This window comes from Chiroxiphia lanceolata, chromosome 6, assembly GCF_009829145.1.
Source record: "Chiroxiphia lanceolata isolate bChiLan1 chromosome 6, bChiLan1.pri, whole genome shotgun sequence".
Lineage (NCBI taxonomy): Eukaryota > Metazoa > Chordata > Aves > Passeriformes > Pipridae > Chiroxiphia > Chiroxiphia lanceolata.
Window position 1 is genome coordinate 28,058,453 of NC_045642.1, and position 15,735 is coordinate 28,074,187.

General features: G+C 39.0%; 1 protein-coding gene across 2 annotated transcripts in view; it reads right to left on the bottom strand.

Annotated features, from left to right (window-relative positions):
• Positions 1-1,810, bottom strand: part of PTGR2 (prostaglandin reductase 2) — a 33,777-nt gene extending 31,967 nt beyond the window's left edge. For both annotated transcript variants that reach the window (XR_004357529.1, XM_032690336.1), the window contains exon 1: positions 1,770-1,810. The gene's annotated coding sequence lies outside the window, so the exon portion shown is untranslated. The remainder of the gene's footprint in view (positions 1-1,769) is intronic.
• Between the last annotated feature and the right edge of the window lie 13,925 nt (positions 1,811-15,735).

Consider the following 15,735-nt stretch of genomic DNA (forward strand, 5'->3'; position numbering starts at 1 on the left):
ACACTTTTCAGTTACATATACTTTTGCCAGAATGATTCACCTGCTTTCAAGTTGTTAAAGCTCATGCCACATGCAGCCTAGTTAAAAAAAAAAAAAAGGAAGAGAAGGTTGCCCTGTATTAGGCCCAGGCAGCATGAAGGAAGAAGGCAGTCAGTTTAAACAGAGGACAAGAATACTTGGAAGTCTTCTGAAACTGCAGTGTCAAAATGGCTGGAGCAAGGATCCTCAGAGGAAACTCAAGAAAAGAAATTTCAGGAAAGAATGACTCTGAATGAGGAATGCGCAGGAAAGAAAGACAAGAAAAAGAACTGGAACTAGGAATCAGAACAGAGAAACGTGGCAAGAATAGCAACTTAAAGGTCAGTAAAGCACACAAAAGACAAACAGCATGGGGAGAGAGAACTGAAGAAACTGGGAATGATGAATGGGAAAGAACCAAGGAAATGGAGACAGGAATGACTGGTCAAAAAGAAAAAAGTGTAACTAGTAAGGTGAGGTAAATGGAAATGGAAAAGAAAATGTAGTGGATTAAGCACCAAAGTCTCCACCACATCCCTAAGGAGCTCTACATTTGATGAATATTAATTAATCACAAGCCAGAATCAATACTGACTGTAATGAATGGAGAAAAGCACATGCCATAAAAAGGTTGAGTACTTTCATGAACTGAACTAATAAATCCAGATTTCCTAATGTTCCATGTCTTATCACTGAATTCTCTGGTGTGAAGTTCCTCCCACAGTGTTTTCTTCATGTGGGCTTTCTGACACACTGTTAAGGGCTGAGGAAAGATGCAGTCTTTCCTCCAAGAAAGAAGCAGATGAAAAAGAAAGAATGACCATGGTAGTAGGATCTTGATCCAGCCATCTTTTTTTTATATATTCCAAGAAGCCTAATATTTTTGAGCTTTTTATCAGATTTCATTGACATACAGAGCAAAAGTTCCAGTAAGGATACACATTCATATCTACATACAATAGGACTATATAAACTTTACTTTTTCAGATTTAGGTGCCAAAAAAAACCAAACTAAAAGTTCTCAGGTACTGCATCTTGGGCTTTTTTTTTTTTTTATAAATAGCTGTATTGGAGTTGCTGAAAATTATTTTAAAATACCATATATTTATATAGTATATATGCACAAGGATTATTTTTTATTTAGCAGAATTTCACACAAGGAACGTAGACTGTTCCCAGAAAGGCAGGTGCATCACCTGACGGGATTTTTTTTTGGGGGGAAGCCTATGATGCAGTATGCAGGCTCCAATGTGAGAGCAATCTCAGAGAGCGCACTGATTATCCACTTTCCCAGGTATGCCTAAAGACCGCGTTAGAAGTCACTGCTGCCAAAGGTGGAGGAGCCCCTGCAGGCAGGTCGTGATCAGCGTCAGAAGCTGCGGACAGAACAGCGCCGGAGAGGGAAACCGAGAGGGGCGAGAAGCAGCACAGGGGGTTCGGTCCTACGGGCTCATCTGGAGGTGCCGTGGGCTCCTCTCCTCTCCCTCTCCCTCTCCTCCGTGACAGCTCCACTGCCCCAGCATCCGAGAGCTCAGTAAAGCTCCATTCCCGCTCTCGTTCCAGGGATCGGGCAATCCCAGCAGCCTCTTCCAAGCGCCACACCTGTGTCCCCGCCTGCCCCGCAGCGAGGAGGCGCTAATCCCTGACGAAACGACTCCCGGGAAGGAGGACCGAGTGGACTCTGCCGAGCTCCCCCCAGGCGGACCCTCGGCACGGCTCCATCCCCCAGGACCCCCGAGGTTCCCGCTCACCTTGAACCGCCCCGACCGCCCGACAACAACCGGGCCCGCCCTGAGCCCGCCGCGCGCGCGCGGGCCTTAAACAGGGAAACGCTGGGACACCCCCTTAAAGCGGCGATGCCCCGAGCCCGGCCCGGCGGGCGCGCGGAGCTGTGGGGGGATGGCGGCTCATCGTCTGAATCGCAGAATCACGCACAATCATATTGAATCATTACGGCTGGAAAAGGCCTCCAAGATTATCGAGTCCAACCTTTGACAGATCTACACCTTGTCAACTAGACCATGGCACTAAGTGCCACGTCCAGTCGTTTCCTGAACACCTCCAGGAATGGTGACTCCGCTACCTCCTTGGGAAGTCTGTTCCAATACCTGACAACGCTGTCCGTGAAGAAATTCTTCCTGATGTCAACCTGAGCCTACCTTGGTGCAACTTAAGACTATGTCCTCTCATCCAGTCACTTGTTGCCTGGGAGAAGAGGCCAACCCCCACCTCACTACACCTTGAGCCTCCTTTTCTCCAGGCTAAACAAGCCCAGCTCCCTCAGCTGCTTCTCATAAGGCCCTTCACCAGCTCTGTTGCCCTTCTCTAGACTCACTTCAGCACCTCAATGTCCTTCTTGCAGTGAGGGGGCCAGTACAAACACAGCACTCGAGGTGTGGCCTCACCAGTGCCGAGTACAGGGGAACAGTCACTGCCCAGGTCCTGCTGGCCACGCTATTTCTGATACAGGCCAGGATGCCATTGGCCTTCTTGGCCACCTGGGCACACTGCTGGCTTGTGTTCAGCTACTGTCGACCAGCACCCCGGGTACTTTTCCACTGGGCATTTTCCAGCCACTCTTCCCTAAGCCCGTAGTGCTGCATGGGGTGGTTGTGACCTAAGTGCAGGACCTAGCACTTCAATTTATTAAACTGAGTCACTGAGAAAAGGCACTTAGAGTTTGTGAGGGTTTTTTCTTTGAGAGCACAGTTAACACCAGATGTTTGCTCCTTGCATATTCCAGTGGATGAGATTCTGTTCATTGCTGTGATATAGGGCTGTTTATAGCCATTCCTAAAATTCCAGTAAAATTGCTGTTGTGTGCAATATAACATATTTACTATATACATGCTTTTTCTATGCTTGAATACAGATGAAGATGTTTCTTTCCTTAAAAAAGAGGCTGCAGGAAGAGCCATAACTTTCCTGGGATGGGGCTCAGGTCCTGGCGCTGCCTGACAGGATTCCTATGTGTATGCCCTATGTCATAGTGACTCATCATGCTGTAAGGCAAACAGGTCTGTGAAGTGGCCACTGAGTCGATGGCAATTACTGCAAAGCTTGGAGTGACCACTTAAGACTGGAAAAGCTCTGACTAATGATCCCAATAACTTTGTACTCTGCCTCTCACATAAAGGTAGGCAAAGCCTTTCTGTTGTAGTTTTACCCATAGCGTTGTAGGTGTAAGTGAATGATTTTTATTTGTGCCACCATAATATATAAAACTTTGCATTTCACATTAGTTAAAATGACATAATTGGAACTGAGATGGTCTAGGGGGCAAAAAATTAAGTATCTTAATAAGGGCATTTATACCTCCATACTTTTTTTTTTCCCCAACTTGAATCAGTTGATCTAATGACAGGTCAACTTATTGTAATTGCAATGCACTGAAAGCAGGTCTTCAGGGTTGAATATGTCTTCATAGTTTCGGATGAGCATATCTTGCATGTAGGAGGCCTGCATTCAAATGAATGAGCACTGACTTGCCTCATACTTGTGCAAGAAAAAAGCAGCACAATTATTACAGAAATAATTATTTCAGAAAACAATGTTACATGTCACTACATGAGCAAACAGGAAAATGATTAGTGTATTACTGGAGAGCACCCTGTTAATTTAGAAGCTGTGTATCTCAATTACTAGTAATAATTGAAAGAAAAATGGGGAAAGGGAAAAGGTATGCTCTATATGGACACATGCACCTGTCTTTTTCCTCTGTATTATATGACCACAATACAACTTTAGGTATTTTATAAAAATACCAAACACCCCCCTCCAAAACCCTAAACCCAAACACATTAAATAGTATTTCAAAAGTTCTGTACAACCCTACATTCTCTTGCCTAGCAGACCAGCTGTGTTTCCTCCACAAACAAGGTTATCCTGGAAGGTAGTTACAGCAATCATCTGCATTTTGCTGTTTAACCCTTATGGTCACGCTCACCTCCCCCCTTGTCTCTTTTGTCAAGTAATTGTTAAATGAAGCTATTATAAAATAAGCTTAGGTGTGTACTTACACTGCAGTAGCTATTCTGCACTGACTTGCCTTCTGGATACATTTTCGACTCTAAAAATCCCTTTTTGTGGTTCAGCTTGATTCACCTCAGACTCAAACATACAAATTCACCCCTTGTGTGAAATAAAACTGTCTATGCAAGCAGGCCATTTTAGAATAGCTGTTACATAACAGATATTAAGGATTGTTACCACTTATAAACAAGGCTACACCAACCTGGATGTCATAATTTTAAAGTCAACCAGACATGGGGCAGGGATGAAATGGAGGATGTGTTTGAGCTGGGAGATGGTTGAGGTAATTGTCAACAAACTATTGCTGCCTACCCAAATAGGGAATGTCATTCAGTTGAGCCTTACTTCACTGAACAGATCCTCAAGGTATTCTCTGACCAACTTCAGGCAAATTTGAGAAAGTAAAAACATTTCTTGGTCACCTAGTGGGATAAAAAACTAGTCCCATTTGATCCTTTTAGAACAAAGAGGAAACAAAACCCAAAAAAGGCTCATGGATAAGTCATTACCTCACAAAATCATGTGTAAACTTGGACAAACTGTAAAAGTGAAACAGCTGCCTTGTTCAGTGGTAAAAATCATATTGCCATCAATTTTAGTGAAGCCAAGAGCAATAGTTAAAATAGAAGTCAAAAATCAAAGTCTCAAGGTTTTCTTTTTTTTTTCCTTCTTTAACTGACTGTCTGACTCCAAATTACCTTTTTGTTCCTGTTTACCTGCCCTTAATATAGAAACAAAGTTACATGTTCTGCCTATACTGTGAGGCTTAGATGTTTTTAAAGTACAAAGTAATCCTGTTCATTTTCCAAGATTTGCTGGGCTCATGGGTCATTTTGATTAGTCTACATCATAATAATTCACCTTTTACACATTGCCATGTTCATGGGTAACTCCCTCTCGGCAGATGTGTCCCCTTTCTTTGTTATTTTTAATAAATGTCACTATAATAAGTAGTCTTTAAATCTGTCTAGATGAATAATACAGATGTTGCTTATGTAATTGAAGTGCAGGTGGGTTTTGGCAATCAAAATCCTCTGGGGTTTGCATGAGCTCTAAATGACACCAGACGCTTTAGCCTATGTGTGTTAGGGAGCAAAGCTGTTTATGAGGTCTCTCAGGAAACATCCTTCATGGATTCTGTGGATAGGAATGATCAGTTAGATTACTCAAATCCAGCACAACTTAAATCTTTCTTTTTGATGTAACAAGTCTCTTTCATGATAGGAAACTAAGATGTCATCTTCTGCTGTGGGGAAGCATTTTTTCCAAGGGTGCAGAAAGTTAGAGAAACATTTTTTAAACTGTTCTTTGGAGAAGTGATGAAATGTTGATGGAGGTATCTTGAGAAAAGGTGTGTTTCTCCATTTACAAAGCGGACTTGTGGAAGAGCTCTGTGAACCCCGTGTTCTTGGGTAACAAAATCAGTTCACTTGTCCTACAAATTCTAAAACACTGTTTCAGGCTGCGGTAGGAAAGACTATTGCAAAATTTTCTGTGGTAGACTTGATATTTCTGATTTTCTAAACTATTAGTTTACTAGTCTTCAGTTAAGTTTCGTGCCCTCTTTGCTGAGCAAGAAGACCAGACAATGAGAAGCCTCCCTTGTTCACTCGATGAAATGTCAGCCAACAGCCTGAAGTGCTGCTGAGTGTAGTTTGAGCTAATCCATGTACGTTTGCATGAAATGGCTTAAGAGTTTGCAGATGATTCATTCTGACAGCTGAGCTGTGGATGCAATAACTTCAGCAGAGGACAGGAACACCATAGGTCGTTACAGCCATTTGCAGTGACTATTTGAATCAGTGTAAGTGATGCAATATATGAATGGAAAAATTTTAGCTTGAGACAGCTGCTGAGGTTGAATTGAGCTATTCAGCTGCCATCACTTCAGAGTGACATCCCATGTCATGGAGTGCAGTTTAAAGGTGATTTATGAGCAGCTCAGCTACCTGTTGGCTGAAAATGCTAGAAAGGGTAGACTACTGGGGAAAGCAAGTTGTCAGCTGACTCAAGTTATGCCATCCACTTCTGAATTGTTTCTGCTTTTGCAGTTCATATTTATGCATGTCCTTCAATGTATCCAACAATGTATCCCCGGTGGACTGAGCATTAGCTTGAGGCAGAGATATTTGTGGGAAAGTTTTGCAGGTGGACACTTAGCTGTCATAAGAGACTAACGTCTTCTGGTGCTAATTGTTGGGTTAATCACAAAGTGAGCTTCATCTGTACAGGTAAGAATACAGATAAGAAGCAATTGCTACTTTTAACAATAATTTGTTTTTCTGATGTTTAATGATTGGGAATGCCCCAACCCATCTTTCTTTGTCATCATTTCAAAACTTTCATCTGGGTTCTGACTGGCTGAAGGGCATAGGTAGGACCTGGATTTGCTCTGTCCCTCACAATTTTTGTGATGGTAAAGAAGCTTTGCTCTATAGACACACTTTGCCAGTCAGAACTACTGATTTTGATACAGATTTACACACAAGATTATCTGTAGGTCACATCTTGAAGAATCACATGCATTTTAAGGTAAATAACTTCTTTTATTAGTAAAGAAAAATATGTCAGCAACACACCTTTATATGTGGCTTCTGTAAGGAGAACACAGGCTTAAAAGGTTTTTCCATAAATGATGTTGGGCCTGATCCTTAACTATTTGGTATTTAATAATACCTTTTAAAACCATAAAAAGTGAGCACAATATGTTATCAGTTTAATCGATACTGATTACTACTGTTTGACCATCATAAACTTTATTCATAATTTTGCTTCCTTATATGTCTGTGCCTTTTTTTCATCCTTAAGAGAAGAAATAAAATACTGAAATCCTTGTTGCAGAGACTGATTTTCCTTTTGTCTTTATTTTGTTAGTGACAGTTTCTTAAATCCAAGTTACATTTTGATATAACTACTTATTTAATGTTTATAAATGACCTGAGCATATTGCAGATGAAAACTATCCTATTGCTGTGCAGCATCATATCAGGATCACATCTTTCATTTTTTATTGCAGAACAGTTGAGGAAATTAGGAATTTCTGTTTTAAACTGCTAGATAAGCATCCTACATTTGTGCAGGAGCTTTCTTTCTTTATTGCTCTGTGTGCCATTTCCATTTAATGATATGTCCCAGTTACACATAAAAAAAAAAAGTTCTACTAGTACTCTTTCAGAAATCTGCAACCAGTGAAGTACTAACATAAGTATGGTTAATCTTTCACACTCTAAGATTCAGACATGTCTCTGTATCAGAACAAAAACACCTTGAATTTTCCCAATTTAATTTTCATCACTCATCTGTTGATGAAAAGACACCATTGAAAAGTTAAAATGTGAATGTTGTTGTCATGGCCTGTAGTTGTTGTACATGCTTTGTCATGCAAAATTGTAATTCAAAACAGGAAAGATTGAAGGGTTTTTAAATGAAGAATACTGATAATCTTGAAAGTATTTCTCTTACTGCTGTTTTTTCCACTTTGTCTAAAATATGCTGTGAGATTTGAAACAAAGTTGTTAAATTTAAGTGATCTCTTATTTTGTCTTGCTTCCCACTAGTGTGAATGGAAATTTGAAACATTTATTGAAAAGAAAACTAAATTTGTCATTTAGAAAGAACTGAGATTATTGTAAATTAAGCTGCATTATGTGAGAGTCCAAGATAGTAGACCATCCTGAAAAATGTGAGGAAGGAAGAAATGTGGTCACAAAAGCTCAATTACTTATTTAGAACACAAAATGATTTTTGTACAATCAAACTTACACTGTGCTAAGATATGTTTCTTTAGTTTAAAATTGCTGGCAGCAAATGGTCAAGACAAGTGTTTCTATTTAAACGTCGTCATACATATCATACTATCATATGTTTCTGAGGACAGAAAATGTACGAACACCATTTGTTGAGAATGCTATCAATTGCTGCATCAGAGCAAGAGGCAGCAGTGTGTGACAGACCGTGTTGCATGGTGAAATCCTAATATTAATTGAATATTTCATAGTATTTCTGTTATTTTTTGTAATTGAAATTAAAATTCATTGTAAAACTGCTCTGTTCTTTTTTATTTATGCATCCCAATGCTCAGAGAGCTAATGCTAATGGCTTATAGAAGCACAAAGAGAACAGGGTCTTCTAGAATCAGAAAAAAATTGTTCATGTGAGGAATATGTATGAGGCTGTGGGAAGTTATATGTGGTATAGCTTCCTTATAAGACTTCTTGGTATGCTAATCCTTGATCAAGTAGAATTGAAAAATCCATGTTTCAACCTATCTGTTTATGAAAAAACACATTTGGGATGTAGATGAAAGATGGAAGCTGATAAAAGGTGAATAAAGGCAGGTGTTGACAAGGAGAAAAATTAATTAGGAGGAAGCTGCTTCAGAAGGAACTTTCCTTGCACTAGTATCTTGTTTCTGCAGTGCTATTTCTGAAAAGCAAGTACTGGTTTTTGGAAGAGGACTATGCAGATTTGCAAAGTCTCAAGATAACCAAAGGCATATTTTTTGGAGCTCTGTGTAGGGCTTATTCCAGAGCTGCTGGATATAAGTAAAAAGTTTCTCATCCATTCAGCACATGGATGTTCCCTTCTGAAAATTTACAGCACTTGGTTGTTATCAGCCACTTATTAATGACTATAATATCAGTAAATCATCTGTTGTACTTCACTGGCCTGGAAATGAGAATTTGCAGAGACATTCACCTGTTTTCTCTAAGGAAAAGAAGAGTGATCAGTAAGCACAAATGGCCTGGAAGGAATTAACATGCCAGTTACTATATTCTTGAAGACTGTGCTTGCCCTTATTATCATGGGTGATAAAGTATTTTATTTGACATGTGAAACTTAAATGGCAACTGTTTTGAGTCTCTGCTTAGCAGCTGTAGGATAAGTGTGAGGGTTGTCTTTTAGAGGGTGTTTAACAATTGGTAGCTGGCAGGGCTGAGGCAGCTCAGCAAAACAGGTTTCAGATCAACACTGCACACCGTGTTTCACCAGCATAGCTAGTAGGCAGTGAAGTGGCTTCATACCATTTCTAAATGACTGACTCTCAGGGCATTTTGGGAAAAACATTCGTGCATCTACTTAGGAAATGAGTACTTTGTGCAGCTTGCTGTGATGTGCCATGCAAGATAGTAGTAACAGGATACTCCTCTAGGCCACTTAGTGGGTACTGGCTTTACAAACACTGCAAATTGCATTAATTTAAGGTAGAATGGTGAATGAAAATTGACAGGAATAAATAGGCTGTATCTTAGTTCTGGCAAAGATGTTGGATATTTTAATTATAGCAATACATGACTAGTTGGAGATATCAGGTCTACAAATCAAGGAGCTGTCCAAGTAAACTTGTGACACTATTTCTACAATTAGTATTTTCTCACAGTTCCCAGCACTACTTTTTGGAACCTGAAATGGCATTACAGAATTTTGCTTGGATGTCAGAGAAATGTAATCAGGATGCTGTTTTCTGGAACAGACTGGAAGAATTGTGGCTGAGGGTCTGCTGGTGATACTTGAATCACAGCTGATGATTCTAAGACTGAAGTGCACGCAGTAGGAGAAAGTTCAATTTTTAAAACCAATGCTCTCCAAAAATATGTTCATGTTTAACTCCATTACCTGATTCTTTTATGTCCCTGTTCATTTTTGTGTGTCCCCCCTATGCAGCAAAGCTCCACCCTGCAATTAGAAAGTCATATGTCATAATGAATTGTGACAGTGTTTTGTTGTTAGGAAGTCCTCTTTCTTGTCCTCTCTGTTGCTTTGAACCTCTGATAACGTCTTCTGCTCCTTAGCCAATCTGCATCTTTCAAGAGCCTCCACTAATCTTTCACAAAAAGGAAAAAATCCCCAAACACCCAACTGTTATAGTTACATGAATTGAATAGCAGTAACATTGTTTTCTTAGTAGTGCAGATATTAGGAATGATGATCCTATAACTTTTCTTACTATACATTGTTTCAAGATAAGAGGAGGTTTGAGGGTTGTCCATGGTGGGCTTTTTGTTGATTTGTTTGGGGGGGTTGGGTTTTTTTGTTGTTTTGGGTTTTTTTCTTAATTGGGCTGGTTTTTTCCCTTGCAGATTTTGGATGCGATTTTCCTGAACCACTTCCCATTCTTGACAAAGTCTAGAAGAGATAGGTTTTCTCCATCTCTTCTGTGATGCACTTTGATATGTAAAGCCCAATATCATGCTTCTACAGTGATTGCTGGTGGACAATGCTACTCCTTGCCTTGAACATGGTGGATTTCTGCTGTTTCTCGTTAGAGTGGCACCATGAAGACAACATAAGCATATTCAGAGCACTTCTTGTGGGGAGGAGATTCTGCTGAAAGCAAGACAGTGATTGCTTTTTTTATTGCTTGAGGCAGTGGTGATATCGGAGGATGCCTCTCTCATACACATGAAGAAAGAGCAAATAAACTAACTTGCAAGTATCTAATAAACAGAGGCTATGGTGAATCCAGCAGAGACAGAAAACACTCGAGCAAGTGGTTTTGCTTGGTATTTGAATATTTTTTCAGTTGCTGCCTTTGTAGGTCATACGTATTCCTGTCTGTTCTACTGCAGATCTCAGTTACACTATCGTCCTCCAGCTCGTATCCTTTGCTTTCTCAGTCCGCTGTGGCTTCAAGGAACCAGACAAGTCTCTGCAGAAGCAGGGGCAGGGGGAGATGAGGGAGGAGCATGCATTTGCAAGAGAGGAAAGATCACGCTTAGTTTATAGCAGGGGAGGGTTTTGAGGGTACTTGCAAAATGTCTGAAATGCATTGATGAAAGACATCATTGCTGCCTGTTTGAACTGCTGCTCCCCATTTTCTTCAGGCTAGCAATCTTGTGGCAGCATGAAGGTATGTGTTTCTGTTGATTAACAGAAATACACTAATAATGCGCAAATGCTCAGTGCACAATATACCAGTATAACCACACCCATATTTCTGCCTTGGAATACCACATCCTAGCTAGGGCTGTTGCTTTGAATTTGCATTTTATGCCCTATGTAGATATTGATAAATAGGTCTAGTTGTAGACTGTACTATGAGTATAAGGCTTTTGAGGTTCCTGTTGACAAGAAAATAAAAAATTAGCAGGTTTCTATTAAAAAAAGAGAAGGAGAGACAAAAAAGGGGAATATCCATAATGACGTTTGTGGTGATAAACACACAGAGAGTAAGTGAATTAATTTTCCTTATAATGGAAAGTACATGCTATGTACTTTATAAGAGAACTAAGGAATAATCAGAGATCACAGAGACAAGCAGACCAGCTAGTTGGGATAGGTCACAACTTGGTATTGAAAGGCATCCGGAGGACTGTCAAAATACTTCTGGAGTCCAGGCCTGGAAATCAGTATGATGCAACTTGCACACAAATTCAAGAAGAATAAAAACTGCACAGCAATTTACCAAATACACTGCAGCATAACAGTGATGACAGGAAAAGCTCTGCAGCCTGGCTTGCACCAATGCAAACTCCCAGCACAGGCAGGCACGGAGTGTCAGTAAAGAAAGATTAAAGAGCAGAGGGACAGATAAGGTCATCAAGGTGCATAACTAAGTGGTTGCAGATTATTTGGTACATGCATGTCATATATATCTTGCATGTTTCTGTCTCCCGCTATGATTGATTTATGTCTCCCTGTCCTTCTACCATTTATTTATGGGATGGAACAGGAATGAATCCTCATGAGACAGAGTACCATGTGCTACCTGTGGAACCTGATGTTAGCAAATGCTTGCTTTTTGATTCCCCTGCTGGTCCTAGATTTGAAACATACTGCATATGTTTCAATTTAATTGCCATGGTACTGAGTCATTGCCACTAAAATCTGTTTGTGCTGAAAGCTCCTTGAATGATTGTAAGTGTCAAATGATTTGAAATGGGTTTTGAGATTGCTACTTGTAATATATCAGCTACTGAACCTCAGGAGTTCCTGGTTAAGAGATGATTTTAAGGATGCTCTTCTACATATGCACATACATAAATGGATATATAAAAATTGCACATAAAAATAAGACATAATAGAAATATTCCAGAATCCTGCAAATCTTTATATACAATACATGATTAGTTATGAGTAGTTTCTTGATGTCAATGGGGCAAATAATATTTTCATATTATTAAATAGACTAATGATCAAATTCATTAACTTCTGTGTGCTTCAATAAAAAATTGGTCTACTCAGCCTATTAAAGGAACAGACTGGATTGTCATCTGTAAAACTAATACCTAATAGCATTAATGTTATAAATGTTATAAATGTTATAAAAAGAAAAATATTCCAGCTCATTGTTTCAAATTCCAGTCTTTATTTCTGTTATTACACTAAATTCAATCAAGCCGTGACTTTACTCCACAGTACATGCTGTCAATATTTCTTTTTCTTTTGTTTGTTGGGACTCTGAGTGCTTCTAGGGGGTTTCTCTGCCTGGGATCAAAGCCAACCTAAAGAAAGCACAGCTGGTTATCTTGGGGAAGAAGAGATAGAATAAGCTTTACTGGAAGTCACTTGCCAAAACAAGCCTCAGTGGGGGCTTCTGCCATATTTTCTTGGGAGCTGCTTTAAGCTAAGGCTCTTGGATGTGGCCTGTAGTAGCAGAGTGTGTTCCTTTAAGACATGTTGCACTCTTGTAATGCATAATGAGAGGTAAATTCCAGAAAGAAATCTGCTATAATAGTAGTCATCAAACCATTTAATGATTCTAGCATTAAAAATATGTATTAGAATTTAAAATATGCATATGCCCACCAGTTCTTGATAATTCTTGCCCACCATATTTTTCAGGAGTATTTCCACTGATCTGAAGTATTCTTGATCTTGTTGAGATCTATTAGTGCATGCACTTTTCCTGAAGTAGTAGTATTATTATTTATATTATCTAAATTTTAATGATAAATAGCTAAAGAGAGCTAATTACTTTACAGTGCTTAACATTTTCAGAATTCTAATATAGAATACTATGTATATTAATTAGTTCATTTTCTAACAGTTCCTCTTACACAGTGGATAAGAAAATAAAATCTCTAAATACTTAAGAAATAATTAGATGAAGTTTGCAGCCAGCTTTTTAAAAAATTGTCTTATTTTAAGTGATTTTTTGTTTGTTTGGCTGGTTGTTTTTTTAATATCATCTTGCTTAAGGTTATTTGAACCTAATTTTCAGAAGAACTTGTGTCATTGTTCAGTCAGTTGAAGAGTAAGAAACATTTGGTATCCTATAATTGCATGTGTAGACTACTGACACTTAGATGAGAAGACATGTTGTAGTTTAGTACAGTCTGCATTCCGAGCTCCTAAAATACAGGAAAAGTATAGTGTGACAGATGAGTTTACATGTGGACTTGAGCATTTGGAGCTAACCAAAACTCAGCTATTGAACCCCTCTGTGGCCTTCAGCTCACCACTTAGCTTCTTCAAATATTGTATTTTTCTCAGTTGTAATGAACAGTGAACAGTGTTACCACAGACTATTGTTTGTATACAAATAATGTGGGATTCTGGGAAAAGTGATAGCAAATGCAGAAAGGACTGTAAAGTTTTTAAGGCTTCACAAGCTAGCAAAATTAGGAAGGAAGGTCAATAGTTCTGGTTTTCAGCATGCCATATAATTTGATACTTCATAGATTCTTGCACTGTCTTTCTCACCCCAGTGTCTGAGCTTCTTTCAGCAGCATTTAAGTAACGTGAATAATTTTGTTTTATATGTGGTTTCTTTTCTAAACCACAAAGGGTGTCTCTCCCTTTCCCTCATGTAACAAAGGTATAATCCTGGTTCTCAGGGAGCCAGTTCATGATAGTGTGTGTGGATGTGTATACATTTGTATTTACACACACATGCTTTATAAATAAATACATGTATTTTCTTCCTAAGTTGATCAAAGAAGCTGAATCTTGCTCAAGTTAGTGAAGTAAACTCAGTGTTTTAATTTTAAATTCAGATATGAAGAGTCAAATAAATGTGCAAGTTTTTTTTTTTCATTTTGAAAACTCTTTTTAAAAAGGCAAACCTCTTCTTTCTGAACATTCTATCTCTGTCTGCATCAAGTTTCCCAAGAGAAGTTGTACCCTAGAATAATATTTCAAATGTAAATCTTGAGTAATTAATTTTAGTTCTGACAGAGATGGGAGATAGACATTGATATTGGGGAAATTCAAATTTCTCTGTAGTAAAGAGTAATTGGTCTTGTATAAAAAACATTTTTACAAACATTTTCTTCTGTAATAATGCTGGAAAATGGTGGCTATGAGGGAATGGGCTTCTTTGTATTTAGGCTGATGGTCTTCTAAATTGACAAACTCAAAACTAAAGCCCAACAAACCTGAAACACACACAATCACTTGTATTTCCTATGATAATTTTTCAAACTATTTTACTATTTTTTAATTAAGTCTCCTCTTACATGAGATAAGGGGATTTGCTTCTTGAATCACACTATCACTCAGGTTGGAGGGGATTTTGGGAGGTTACCAGTTCAACCTGCTGCTCAAAGCAGGGTCAACACCGAAATCAGACTATCCTCACTAGCTGTTGAAATTTCCACTGTTTCAATTTATGATAATTGTCTTTCTCCCACTGCATACCTCAACAAAGGGCCTTGTTTTGTCTTCTCTTGTAGGAAAAGACCTAATCTTGCAGCTACTAGAAGACTGGTGTTAAGTCTCTTTTACCTGTTCCTGCCACAGTAGACAACTCCGGCTTCCATTAGCCTCTCCTTTCATAGAACATCTGCCAGCACCTCAGCATCTTGGCTTCCTTCTGGCTCTAGTTTATCAACATCTTTTTTGCATTGGGGTGCCTGTGCAATGGCAAAAGATTAGTCTGGTCAAAGTGCAGGGCTTTATATTAGTCTGTGTTGAACTTCGTGTGGTTCCTGTCAGTCCATTTTCTACCTTGTCTAGAGACAGCCCTGCCCTTGAGCATTGAATATATTTATGGGATAAACATTGCAGCTATTCATTACTGGCTTATGCTGACATTAGTTTTTTAAAATAAATATCACATCCAATAGAAATTTTAGAGGAAATTTCAGTGTGATTATGAGGTGGAAATTTTTGGCTTATCGGAATCTGAAACTCCTATTACAAAGGGTGTAAATACTTTCTTACTAGCTATAGTGGTTAAGACCTTCATTTTATACTGAATTTCAGCGAGAACTACTAGCTCCTTATTGCCTCCTATCATTCTGGAGCAATAGTTCAGCTTCTGAGGGCTAGAAAGAGGATGGGACCTTGGCTCTACTCTGACGTGGTGAAAAGAGTGCCACCTACTGAGCCTGTGGCCCAGTTTTGCAAACCTAAGTATGTAAAGCATAGTCTTTAATCCAAATTCTGACTCAGTGCAATCCAGTTTATTAATGATATGAGTTGATGCTGTTACACTACAAGATGTGTCTGTACAAGCCAAAGAAACCTGAGATTTTATATGCTGATAGCTAGGAAATCTTCCTTCTTCAATGTAGCAATAAAATAACGACATAACAGGGAATGCATATGTATTAAGATTTGTTACTGTAAAACTGATGGAAGTGCAGCTGTCATGTAGCATCAGCAAATGTTGAGAAAAGGAGAAAGAAAAAGAAAACTTAAAAAGCATAGCAAAAGCTGCTACTGATAAGAAAAAATTATGATGGCTGGTTCCAGAGAAGATGTAAGGACTGTGTAACGTGAGGAACAGTCTAGGAACTA